The following is a 14478-nucleotide window of genomic DNA, read 5'->3' on the forward strand; positions in this document are numbered from 1 at the left end:
TTTTACTGCCTGCATCTGCTCCGATATTAAATGCTTTTCCGCAATCTGTAATGTGTGGCGTTTTCAAACATGCCTGTTGACATAAAACTTCATTGTTACATCTTTGTTTTGGATGCTCATGTTCAATGTTGAGAAATCGCTGGATCACCTGCAGAGTTGCGGGTTCGAGTATAAATTTCCGTCAGAGGTAGGCAGGATTTTCATATTCCCCTGGGACTCGTCATGCTTAAACGACAAATTTCCAGCAAACTGATAACTGCAAATCATTCCATGTGCATAGGTGCGCGGACACCTCTTGTTAGACGTTTACATCCAGGGTTGCCAGGTCTTACGCATCTGCCGTAACACTCACGCTTTCGGACTCTCACACAAGAAATCTTATGCCATATCTATGTCATTCCATTATAGACTGAAAATTTGCTACATCGAAAGCGTTGGGGTAGTTTGCAAACCCTACAGACTGTTTACAAGGTAATAAAACTGTTACATGCATGTAAATGTGTGTGCACTTCTCTTGAATTGAAAATCTCACGCCAGCCAGCTGGCCAAAGTTGACAATCCTGGTTTATTCCTTTTCTTCTACCTCCCAGCACAAGCCACAGATCACAGCACTCCCATGGTGTGATAAACTGGGAACAGAGGCATATTGTAGAGGATGGGTGATGGATGTGACCACCAGGAGAGCAAAAATTATTTACTGGAACTGGGAATGACATCACACCCAAGTTAACAATGTTCCATATAGCATGTTTCAAAAAACTGGATTTCTTGCTTAGTTGGGATAACTTGTCGGGTTTAAGGTACCCCAGTTTAAATGGACTCTCTTTGTTCACTTACATTCAGCCGAGACTATCTTAAATCCGATTAGTTATCCACCTAAGAAATCCTACTTTCTGATACAGGCCCCAGTTCCATTAATTGTTAACCACTGTTAGCAATATCAGTCAATAAAACATTATTATTATATTTTGCACATAAAAACACAGTAACAGCACATCCACAGATAGTGGCTGGATAGTACTGTTTGCTTGACCGACTTAATGAAATACCAGTAAGACCTAAGAACTAATAAACAGTATATTACTGCAGCATTTACTCCCGTTGATAAAGGGCGCCGCCATCTTGAATTCTGTGGTCGGGGTTCCCCGACTTTCCGAGTCGTAATTACAACGACTCGGAAAGAGATTCCGGTTGACATTTCCAACTAGTAACTCAGAAATTCCAACCTTGAATTATTCTAAGGTTCATTATTAAAGCTCACTTTTGTACGTCAAGGTTTCACCGTCTGAGTCTGACTTAATGGTGTTTCCACACGAACTCCTGCATGCTGCTGCTGTTTACCCATGCAGGCCTGCATCTGGAAGTCGCCTTAACAACCACTCTCATCCTATTCCTATTATATAAACATGGGACAAAGTCAAAACACAAAATCGGAGCTTTTCACTTTCGTGACAGAAAATATTGATTTTCCTCCTGCCCGAGGGGGTTCTCTAAATAGTTTAACCTAAATATCGTGTTGCAATAAGTGGGGGAAAAAACCCACCCGCTATATCAATTTGCACACCCCGCTGTATAGAGCCGTTTTTTAGTTTAGCACTGCAGAACAGGACACTGTCTACCTCTGCCATTGTTATGAGCGTGATGACCTTTGACCTCTCAGCAGATTGAAGGTTACAAAGTCCTTAATTAGAGCCGTGTCGCACTTGTTGGTGCTGGGCCTTGCCTCAGTGGTCCATTGATTAGCGCACTTTGAGAAAGACCCGTTTTTAATTAAATTTGCGTCACCTTTCGACTGCCTCGTTGCGATATCCCTACAATTAGCATTACAAAGCCCCTATATTTCCCATAACCCCTGCGCTTCTTACCGAAATCCAAAATACAAAGTGAACACCTTTACAATTAATTAACTTTTTTAATTTAACAGATAAAACAATTTATGGTTCCGCCTATTTTTTAATAGCATCCGTCCCTCTCCGTCTTGCTATCAGTAAACGGCGTATATTTGTTTCCGAGGAATTCTATGGAATAGCACTTAATCTCTACATCTAAACCCCGAAACTATGACGCCAGGTGATTTAGGCATGTTTGGAGGCTTTTAGTACCCCTAACATTCCTGCATTTCCTAAAACACATTGCTACACCGTTTACATTAATTAAAAAAAACAAACAATCTCATTCATACACAGGTTTTATCTTATCAGCAGGAGCGTAGCAAGAAATTCTGCCTGCATGCCTGCCCCCCCCCCCCCCCCCCCTCCCCCCGGGCAAAATGTCACCTTGGGCTCTTTGGGGGGGGTGGGGCGGGGGGGTTATTATGCCGACCGGGCCACGACATTAGATTTTGCTCCCCCCCCCCATCAAGGCCAGTCTAAGAGTGCAGCCAATACTCCACCAGTCTGGTTTACCATTTGCATGCGCCTGCACCCTGTTCCTGTGGCCATTCTTACTGGTTTCACAACCAGTTAAATGTGGACTGGGTTGCCAAATCTCACGCTTTCAGACTCTCGCGCCCACACGAGAAATCTTGCAGCAAATCTATATTATTCCATTTTAAACCTAAAATTAGCTACATCAAAAGCGTTGGGGTAGTTTGCAAACCCTAGAGACGCTTCACCAGGTAATAAAACTCTTACATGCATGTAAATGCATGTGCCTGTGTGTGCAGACTCGTCTCGAATTGAAAATCTCAGCTGGCCAAACCTGGCAACCCTGGTGTATCTGCACGAACACTGAAGATTCCTGGCTGGTAGACGTTGGCGGCTGGGGGGGGGGTGCTTTATTTTCCACAGCTAATGACTCCTCTCCTTCTCTAACTCCCTGACTTTTTAGGGCAGGGCCTGAAAGAAGCCTTTATTAGCCACTAAGCATGGCCGCTGGCATCCATCGCTGGCACAGTGTGGCACTCCTGCAGCCATGCTGTTACACAATATAAACAGCAGGGGGCGATAGTTGCAGGCCAGGCCCAAAGACAGCATATGGCGAATCAGTGCCAGCTCGGAACAAATGACCCTGCCGCAAAGCGGGAATGTGTGACGACTACTGTGCTGAATATTTCATAGGCGCCGTGCCGAAATGTATTGCTTACAAAACCTTTTACATAGGTAGAGGTTCCTAAATCTCACCATGAGTTCCAACCTGCTTCCAGGCACTGCTGTGAAAGACCTGCGATGTCCAACCACACCTGCGATGCCGCCATGCACAGTGAAAGCAACACATCCCCACTTTATTTATTTTTAAGCTTAATTAACATCAATGTTCATCTGCAGGGGTCGGTACTGTCACCTCACACCTCTGGGACCTGGGTTCAAGTCCCCACTAGGTTTGTGTGTGTGTGGAGTCTGCAAGTTCTGGCCGTCTCATTGTGGGGCTTCCTGCATGTACTCCGGTTTCCCCCCGCAGTCCAAAAACATGCTGAGGCTAATTAGAGACAGCAAAGTGTCCGGTGGTGTGTGTGAGTGAGCCCCGCGATGGGTTGATGCCCCGCGATGGGTTGGTGCCCCGCGATGGGTTGATGCCCCGCGATGGGTTGATGCCCCGCGATGGGTTGGTGCCCCGCGATGGGTTGGTGCCCCGCCTTCCACCATAGGCTCCAGACCCCCAACGTCCCTGAATAAGATAAGTGCTTTCAGAAATTGGATGGATGGATGCTCATCTGCAAATGACCACCTTGTGGGCTGTGTGACAATTCACACCCCCCCACCCAAGGGGGCGCCATACTAGCCTCACCACTTGTAACCGCTGACAAATAGACCTCATAAAGCAAGATGCACCAGGCAGCCAAGGAATTAAAGCCAGCTGATTTACTCCCCCTGCAGAACTAGGCTAATTTATTCTACCACTCAGATCTACACCACCAATACGGACACCAGCGAAAGGATCTCGAGCAGCCAAACCATTCTTTATGAAGCTATCCGTGGCTGTCTCTGCGATTTCTGCACCTCAGGATTTACCCATGCAAACATGTTTAAAGCTATGTTAGATAATAAATCCATTAAATTAAATTCTGAATGTTATGGCTCATTGGAAAAATGTACAATGAACAAATGTAAGATGTATTTCAAGGACGATACTATTGACTTTTCTTCACTAAATAATAATGATAATTTTTAAAATATAATAGTAAAGATTGTAACTTTTATAAATGGCGATGCATATCGGGGAGTCACAGTCTGTACTGTTTAAATACAAGGATAAATGTTTTTTTTTTAATGAATGCTAAAATTATGGAATTCCATACAGAAGTGTTAAAACAAACCATTTTGAAGATTTTGGCCTCGCCCAGTTCCGGCCGACGCCCATGTGGTGCCCCATGTCGGCGTCGCCGCTAGCGCCCCCTGTCTGTGACAAAGTGCATTGCATCGCCCAGCCGACCGCCTGTCGCCTGATGTGTGACCGGCGCTGACCTCACCGCAGGGGCCCGGTAATGAAAGTCCAGATTCATAGTGCATCCTCTCAGGCCCAGTCTCACTCAACCTGCAGCCCAGGAAAATTGCAGTCCAGGAGAGGATAAATATTGATTTGGCGGAATATGTTACCCTAAGCTTTCTCATCCGTGTTTGAACCTGGGTATCCTACCTTCCATTATTTATGGCGTGAACTGGATAGAAAGCTCTACTGAAGGACAGCAGCTTCCATGCCAGAGGGTATTAAGATCCCGCTCGGCGGGTCTGGCGGACGTGGGCGCGGCCTGCTGGAAGGCGCCGCAGGTGAGCTTAAAGCGTGCAGCGTTTACGGGAGCCTGACAGCTGGGCCAGCCGGGGGGGGGGGGGCACCCTACGCCGACGTCAGACTGACAGCCGTCTCGCATCTCCTGCCACCCCCCCGGACGGCCTCTACATCGCCACCATATGGGAGCCGACGGCACACGGAGCTCTCGCTATTGGGGGGGGGGGGCAACTCGAGAGGCAGAAGGGGAGTGACGGGAGGCTTACCGTCTCGCGATGGGAGGGGCAAACAGGGGTATCAGGAGACACTGTGATATTGGGGGAGGGAGGGTAACTTAATGTAAATACAACAGTCTATTTATTGGGCGGGGTGGGGGGGGGGGTGAATGAATCCAAATTAAACACTTATTATAAATATTGTGATTGACAGCCCCACCCCCAACGGCTGGTCCCTACTCCCCTCATATGCATCAGGAATAATTTATAAATTAGGGTACAGATCGAGTCTTAACCTGGAAACTGCTCTGGTTGCTTGGTTACATCATGACGACGGGGGAAAATTATCCTGCAAAAGACACCGGAAGATCTATCTGTAGCTTAATAAGCTCCTTTAAAGCGTGAAACAGAAGGATGTTAGTGACATACTGTGGCTTTACCCCACATAGAGGTTAGAATCTAGAAAGCACACGACCACACTGGTCTCTGTAATGCACTTTGACTGAGTCACACGGGGAAAGCCTCTCCCCTCTGCGTAACCCTACACCCCCGCCGGTGGTTTGCGGAGCAGTCTGGCTGGTAAAGTGATCAGACCCAGGGGGCGGGGGCGGGGGGAGGCATGGAAGTACGAACGCAAGGTCAGAGAAAGGTTCGGCACAGCGAGGGCCCCAGGATGACTGACACCCAAACCCCCCCGCCGTCACACGGGAAGTCCAAGGCCGCGGGAGCCTTTCTGCAGACAGACATATTCAAGATGATCACACATATGCACTCCAAAAATCATCTTTTAATTTAATCTGCACGCAGGTCACCCAGCAAGCTGTCTCTGCACCCTGGGGCACCGCAGCTCATTCGAAGTGACTGGATTCATACTCTTAGCTTCAAATCTGAAAGAACAATGTACTAGCGAAGAGCTTTCTAGTAGCAGTTACCACGGCAACTTCTGCTTGCTTGAAAGCGTATATGTACATTTTTATAGAAGCATAGGTATGCACAGAAACACATACACCACGCATACCACACGCGCACATTCACATACACCACGCATACCACACGCGCAGACATACACCACGCATACCACACGTGTACATTCACATACACCACGCATACCACACGCGCACATACACCACGCATATCACACGCGTACGTTCACATACACCACACATACCACACGCGCACACATACACCACGCATACCACACGCGCACATTCACATACACCACGCATACCACACGCGCAGACATACACCACGCATACCACACGTGTACATTCACATACACCACGCATACCACACGCGCACATACACCACGCATATCACACGTGTACGTTCACATACACCACGCATACCACGCGCACACATACACCACGCATACCACACGCGCACATTCACATACACCACACATACCACACGTGTACGTTCACATACACCACACATACCACACGAACAGACACAAACACCACGCATACCACATGTATACGTACACATACCAAATATGTACATTCACAAGTACTTCATAGACATTCTACAGGCAGGCTAACATATGACTACACACGCACACACATACAGAGAGAGAGAGACAGAAAATTAAGGGACTCATTTCTCACTCTATGGGTGTGTGTGTCTGTGAATAATATACTTTTTGTTTTGCCAGCCTGGTTCTTCCCTGCTTCTCATTAATGAAGGGCTTCTTCCTTGCTTTATGGGACTTCGGTCCTGCTTCTAGGAGCCTGATACAAACTGTCCTAGCAGTGCACTTCACACCTGCACTTAATGTTTCCCGTTCCTTTTGAAGGTCACTTGAGGTCATCCTCCAATTCATGAGAAACTGTCAGATAAGTTGACGGTCATCTCTGGCATTAGAAAGTCACTTCCGCCCTCTACCTGGCTGGTTTCTGGTCATTGTCAGTGTCTCCTGCTTCACCTTATTCTTGTTTATTGCTGTTTCAGAAACTTTGAATCTGGAAGCAGCCTGTCGCTCAACATAGCCTTCTGCCAGTGGAACCAGAACCACTGTTAAACCAGAATTTAAAAATGCAGATTTGTTTAAAGACATAAAGGGGTCACTTATTTTTTCCGTGGCTTTGTGTATATATTAATTATATTAATTCAATTATATTATATTAATGATTAGATAGAGATAGATAGATAATCTATTAAGCTATCATAGCAGCGAGTACATTTAAATAAAAAAATAAAAATTACAAGACAAGACGATACAATAACAATTAAAAAACAAAATACTGAAACAGGAACCTGCAACAGGCGAATGGCAAGGTATCTGTTTTATTATGAAGCATATCACAAATGTGGCTCGATTTAAATGAATGAATAATGTGAGTGGAAAGACGGATTGTCATTAAAAGCCTTTTACTTACTTTCTACTGAACACCTACCCATCCATGACAGACGATGAAGTCTGCATCACTTATAACACATATGCATGCCAAGCATTATAATCAAAAGTAGTTTCTTCTGAGCTACTAAAAAATGATCATGTTTACAGATTAAACAACGAAAAAAGAGACTCAAAAATACCAAGAGAGATTCTGCATATTCGCGTCGAGTTTTAACATTGTATGAGAACATTCCCCTGTTCCTGTCTGAACCTAACCCATGCTTCAATCGCAACCTCCTGAGCCACACCACTAAAATAGCACCGTGGTTTACTGGTATTAATTGTGAAATGAGATTTGTGGTCCTAGAATAGATACGACTACAGAAATAAGCAATGCGAGAGGCTCACAGACGGCGATTATCAAGCACTCACTGGTTTAACCATTTCCCAGCAGTTAATTTAGTGGCCCCCGTTGGGTTAAAAGAGGCGAAGATTGATGCCGCCTGCTTAAATACCCCTGCTGTGCCTCGCATCTGTCACTGCTATCAGTAACAGGTAAATTCAGCTGGAGGGATTACGTCAATCGGTCAATGCCATCAATTATTAACACAGGCAAAATTTGCCGGGCGGAATGCGCCCATCACTGAACTGTGGGTGTTTGTCTGTTTGAGGAAACGCTGGGTACCGGCTGGCGACGATGCCAGCTGCGTCAGATAAATCATTTGATTAATGTGATTATTGAGCCAAACACATGGCAGAGAGTTTCACTACCTGTATATCTAATCATTCACAGGGGACCGGGGGACAGAAGCAGAGTGGGGTAAGATTGTGAGGGAATTTTTATCGGGGCAGTGGGGGGAGCGGGGCGGCGCATCCGTCCCCAGCCAGCTGTCGAAGGACTTGCACTCATATTCTGGTCCATCCGAGAAGAAAGACGACATTCCGCGTGTTGCCTGCTAAACGACGTTCCCGCAGGGGCGTCCTGGGAGAGGAAGCGACATGCTACTTTCCTGAGGGACCCCCCTTTCCAGATTCAAGATCCAAGAGTTTTATTCGTCTTACACAGAGTAAACAATCAGTGCCGCTATGCAATGAAAATCTGCAAGTCCATCCCGGTAAACACTGATTAAACACAAAACACAGATTGCAAATACAAATGAAGGCCCAGATAGCAGCTGACTCCGATCCGGATCCGCCTCTAGTCCGGCAGATCCGCGTTACAGTCACATCCGTTTTACAGCTGCGATACGGACATGGCCCGTGCCCAGGCTTCCGTGGCGGGAACGCAATAATGTCAGCAGAATCAAAGCAGCTACGGGCCGGATCCGGGGGACGAGCGCGCGAATTTTCATTTTCTGACAGGATCACCGGAGCGTGCAGATAAAGTTCTAGGAAGCCGCTTTATTGAGGTACGTGCAATTTAGTCACATAGTGCGGTCAAACTGTGCTAGAAGTAAATTAGTACCTTTTTGATTTTGGTGGGCTGTTAATTGTTAAGTTAATCTTAAAATGTTTGGACTTATAACTAGTTTGCTAGCTGGCAACTGAGTCTGTGTTAGCTATATAGCTCGTACTAAAATAAGCGTGGGTCGGTTAATAAAAGCGTGGGTCGGGTAATAAAAGGCAATAATGAGAGTTATAATACCCTGAAATATGTTTTTATTTTAATTAATTGTATTCTTCAGGTGAATTTAGTAGATTAATCGAGAAAATGTGCAGAAACATTTGACATTCAATAGCATATTCTGTCTCCATTTTAGGTTCGGCCACATATTCAAGGGTAAGTGTTTTTTATTCTTCTATAATTCTAGCTGTCTGGAAAAAATAGAAATATCACCGTGTAAAACTGTTGTCTGATAATTATACAAATTAGGGGAAAAACGTTTAAACGTTAATGAAGTTCAGTAAGTTAATTTGCTTATATACCTTAAGTTACGGTAAGCTATATGCATTGATTATTATGACAGATAATCTTTAATATTCAACTAACAGCTTTTTTCTTGGTCTTTTTGTTTGCAGATGCCTCTTGGGAATTAAACCATATGTTGAGTAGCAAAATGATGTTTGTGCATAATTTTTCATAATGTATTTTTGTATGTTAAAAATAAAGAAGTTATAAATATCCAGTCAGTACTTGTGGTTGTCGATGTAATTTTGTATAGTTTTGTTTCTAATAAATTTCAAATGTTTAAATTTCCTGAGTCATATTTCATAATGCCAAAAATGCTAGTCTGTTTTTATTTTAGGTGGTGCTGTCATGTTGCTAAATTTCCAGAATTGCCACTTTATTGTGGTGAAGGGGTTTGTTACTCATTTGAATTAGTAGCATAAGAAAATAATTTTGATGTTCAACAAATGTATGCTACTACTTGATTTATTAGTAATATTAAGTACTTTTTAAATCCACAAAATGAGCTGGTCCAGATCCAATACGTATCTGGGCCAGACTTGCCCTGATCTGTCCCAAATGTGGACCAGATTCAGTACAGAACTGGTCCCGATCTGGCCCAGATTTGGGCCAAATCACTATAAAAGAATCCTCATTTGGTCTGGAGCTGGCCCAGTTCTGGTCCAGATAAAGGAAACCGGATCCACGCCGGTATTGGCCCGTTGTGCCAAAGGACACCGGCCCAAGTCCGTTGTGCGGATCTGGCCCAGAACTTACGAAGGACCTGGGCCAGATCTGGGCCAAATGATTTTTGCTATCTGGGGGTGCATACACTACCACAATAAATCCGATTACATTTACGACGATACATATGTAGACGCGGTGAAATCTAACAGGCAGTGCAGTGTACACATAACGCAAATAAGGAGTGGGTAAGATAAAGAAGTAGACTACTGCGCTCTGAGAATAAAACTACCCTGAACTCACTCACCCAAAATGTTCTGAGGGCAGAACAAAAAATGATTGGTCCAGAGAGATAACCAATCAGATTGTAGAAGAGGTGGTCCAGAGAGATAACCAATCAGATTGTAGAAGAGGTGGATGTAACCAACAAGAAGAGGCGGGACCAACTAATCAGATGTTCAATTCAATTTATTTTCATATAGCGCCTTTCACAGCAGTCGTCCCAAGGTGCTTTACATGGATGTGTTATGCTCACTCTAATGGTGTTATAATGTAATACAGAACGTCTTGCACCCACCTTTGCTACAAACTGACCGGTTGTCTCTCAATCATTTTTCATTCTGCCCTCAGACCATTTTTGTGCAAGTTGAAGTCCCACAAGCTGAGGATGGAGGGAGATTTCTCCCACATACAGACACCCTTGTGGATGTGGCTTGGCGGCAAGTGGGATTGGCTGCTATCAGGATGGTGGGGGGTTGGGGGCAGGGAGGTGACAGCAACAGAAAGGCTCAATGGCAGCATGAGTCCACAACTCAAGAGTGGCAAAATATATATTTTTCTAGGGGTATGAAGTGACTCTTCTTTCTGTGGGTGTGAGACGGGGGGGGGGGGGGGGGTGTGCTATGAAATCACCATGGGGTAGAAATGAGTTCACTTCAAGTGTACGGCCATGGGGTTGATAGAAAGAGGCCAAGCTTCAGTGTGAGCTGTTTGCCCATTTGTGGAAATTGACTGACCCTCTGTGAAAAGTGCTGCATGCAGGAGCAACTGGACAAAGTGAAACATGTGTGAGACCCGCTGTTTGCTGGGGGTGACTGGATACCAGTAGAACTTTGCTATCCGGACCTATAAACGCTCACAATTGTCCAAATACAGCTATTAGATCGAGGATTTCAGGAACCTGCCTGACCGCAGTCCTTAGCTGATATCTTGGCCTTAAAAAATACTAATAAAAGTTAATAGTATATTTGGGGCTGGGAACTGAAATCTGCCCCCCCCCAGCCCCTCACCTGCAAACCCCCCCCCCCCCCCCCCCCAATCTGGTGTGGCGGGGAAACTTGCCAGTGCTTATTAGTGGAATAACATTACATCATTTTTTATTCCGTGGAAAACGAAACATCGATCTTCTGGCCAGATTTAGTAATGAATTATAAACATCTCATGGGCCATATAAATAAAACGGTAACACTTTTCTTGACGGGGCATAAATACTTAGCAATAACTCAGATGCTACTAAAGTACAAATTATGAAGAAATCAAGAACAACTGTGGCTGCTACTTGAGATTAGAGATGCGTCACGATTCATTAATGATGAACAAACATGAGATCAGCATTTAACTTGTATTATTCATTACCTGTCTCTTCAACAATTCCTCAGTTGTTCCTTCAGTAGCTCACAAAGGTTTACATAATTAACAGATACAGTAACAAATACAGTAACTGCTTGGGATAAAACATGCGTCACGATTCATTAACAATGATTTAACATGAGATTAGTATGTAACTAAGACTTACTTATGTATTAACAACAAACTAAGAACATAATTCTGTATTATTTGTGTCTTTTCAAGTAAAGAGTCACCCATAAAGTACAAATAAAAAGCTGTCATACCAGCGAGTTTGAGAAAGTCCATCTGTTATGTCAAGCAACACAGCTACTTCTCTTTGATTGGCCCAAGCACTGAGACCCGTGATCCTGAAACCTAAGCTGCTCAGGTTCTATAGCCTGAGTTATCGTGGTGCTGTGTCCCGCTTGAAAGAGAACCAGCATCGCCATCACAAAGCTGCCACTTGTCCTCAAAGTTAACCGGCTGAGGTCGAGGCTTCCATACGGAAGGCCACAACATTAGACATGATGTCTGAAGAGGATGCCGCCATCTTGGATGGATGGTCAGTGTGGATCGCCTGGCCTCCAGCCCATAGTACAGAGTTGTCCGCACTGTGTCAGATGCTACAGAACAGACTTGACGCAGACCAAAGATGTGTTCCGGTTTGTTCTCCGAAATGCACAGAAATTAGTTTCCTATTAATTTCTAAAAACCATTTCTATCTATTCAATTATTTGTTATAGTATATTCTGTTCTGTTAAATGTCATACAGTGATTATATATATATATATATATATATACACACACACACACACACACACACACACACACAGCCTCGTCATTTATAAGGTACTGTTTACGTACTTTAACGTATTTGTGTAATTTTGTGTATTCACTCAATGTTTGTCAGATTAAATTTTGCACCGATGAACCCAACACAACAACAGTAATAATACTAGGTGAAGAGTAATATGGGCCTTTCATTACATGAATAGGCCCATAATAATCATGCATGATAATAGCGGGCGTTTGTAATCATGTCTGACGACACTGTGGACCAATGGGGAGGGATTTTAGAGGAGGGGCAAGACATTGTGCCACCAATCAAGATCAGACTTTTGACCAACTGAAGAACATCTGGTGGCCCAAGGTGTAAAATGCAAATGATCCCTTGTAAGAACCCCCAGGATTATGCACCATGGCAACTAACGGCTATAGGTGGGCGGCCCTAGGTGTGAAAAGTCAATGTTCCCTTGCAAACGCCATGTTGCGGGTCCCCAAACCAGGTCTGTGTGACAGGACAGCAAACTCAGAGACCCAGATACACACGATTATCTCTGGAGCATCAGGGAGTATTCAGCCCCTATACACCTCATCTCACACAGTGAGGCTACATTCGGGGCTGTGCAGGTCTGGGATCACCTGGATGGCTCTACTGAGATGCGTTTGTTTATTTTTTTTTCCCTTCTACAGTATGAGCTCATGTGGCCATTTCTGGAAGATTAGCGCATTTTGGTCTCGCGTGCTAATCCAGCGATTTGCCCATGACTGCGGCGTCTGTGTGTATTCGAGCTGAAATAACAGTTGAAGGCTGGCTAATTGTCGCTCGCCGGCGAAGCCAGTTTGGCAGCCCTGCTTTCCTTATTTAGCATCTCGCTGAAACTCGCCTGACATATGCTAAACATAGTGTACACCCCACGCGGCAGGAAACCGCGTACACCCGTCTGTACTCTCACTGCATACTCTAACATGAGAGCAGCGCACTAACCTTTACCGGCGCCTCCACACATACAGTGAGGATCTCACTGGCCCTGACCCAGGTCTGCATGCATCACCTTACCAGCAGTGCATGCCTTTTCTTTTTTTTTTCTCAATTCATCATACATGAAATGTACCGTCATTCTATGACAGAGTACTGTAGCTGTGCTATTGTGTCAAACCGATGTAGCGTACCGGTTTACAGGGTCCAAAAATATTTGTCAAATTTAATAAGAGGATAGCAAGAGGACAGGACAGGCTACCCAGCTCCACAAAAAACCCACTTTCAGCTATAGTCACAGTTTCCACTGAGAGTTTCCAGTAAAGGTCCTCAAAAAAAAATCACGGTTTGCCTCATTTATGAATAAATCCTCAACCAGAACCGCATCGGCACGTCCATTTTTTAATGAAAAAAAACGTCAATTCCCAATTACTATTTAAAAAATGGCACTGCAATTTTAGTTGATATTTTTATTCAAACAACATGCAATCTGCATTTTTAATAGACGCTCTGGTTGGAGAGCTCAATTATCCATCGTTAAAATAAGGTCAAACGGTCTTTCTGACAGCTAAATCACTGCTCATTTAAAAAAGAAAAAAAAAGAAACACGTTATAATTCATTATGTAAGTACCATGCATTTGTTTAGAGTCTGTGAATTTAATTCCTTTAAACGAACTATTAAATTGTTCTTATAACCTAATGCGATTTGCGGCAATGCACAAAAAGTACAATCTTATGTTTTTAAGAGGAGAGACTCTTCAAACTGAAATTGGGATTCACCTTGGCTTTCGCGTTTGCCGTCATTTCCATACCACGTCATCTGAGGATCACAATCCCTTTGACCGGCAAATTGCCAAGGAGCAGCTTAAATGACACACTTATCTAATTGTGCCCAGTTTCCTTTGGCCATTCTGCAGAATTGTAATGAGTAAAAAGGCTGATCAAGCTGTAAAAGACAAGCTCCACAATTTAATAATGTAAAATTCAATATTTGATGTATATACAGCGTATATCTCGCACTTCAGCATATCTGCTGTAGGTACCGGGTCTCATTCCCCGTTTTGCTTTTTCCAGTCCGCGCTCTCTACACAAATATTTAAAATATGTCTTATACACGAACTAAACAAAAACTCTTGGAAATAAATACCAGTGCATCGTGCTGCCTGACCACTACAAGCTAGAAATGGTTACCTGGAGGAATGCAAAACACTAGGGGCGAAACCAGGCCGAACATCTGGTCGAAACAAATATCCGATACGAATAATTGTGGTCTTTCCGAAGCCAATTGCCATCCGATCATTGACAAAAATCCATGACTGTCTT

General features: G+C 44.3%; 1 protein-coding gene and 1 long non-coding RNA gene across 3 annotated transcripts in view; one reads left to right on the forward strand and one right to left on the reverse strand.

The window, feature by feature from the left end:
* Positions 1–14478, reverse strand: part of LOC111855424 (neurexin-2-like) — a 589098-nt gene that overhangs the window by 572543 nt on the left and 2077 nt on the right. The gene's annotated exons all lie outside the window — the stretch shown is intronic.
* LOC140582372 (uncharacterized) lies at positions 8518–9328 on the forward strand. Its single transcript, XR_011985314.1, has 3 exons — positions 8518–8624; positions 8976–8995; positions 9235–9328. It is a non-coding gene; the product is annotated as an uncharacterized lncRNA (long non-coding RNA).

The sequence above is a fragment of the Paramormyrops kingsleyae genome, chromosome 24 (assembly GCF_048594095.1).
Source record: "Paramormyrops kingsleyae isolate MSU_618 chromosome 24, PKINGS_0.4, whole genome shotgun sequence".
Classification (NCBI taxonomy): Eukaryota; Metazoa; Chordata; class Actinopteri; order Osteoglossiformes; family Mormyridae; genus Paramormyrops; species Paramormyrops kingsleyae.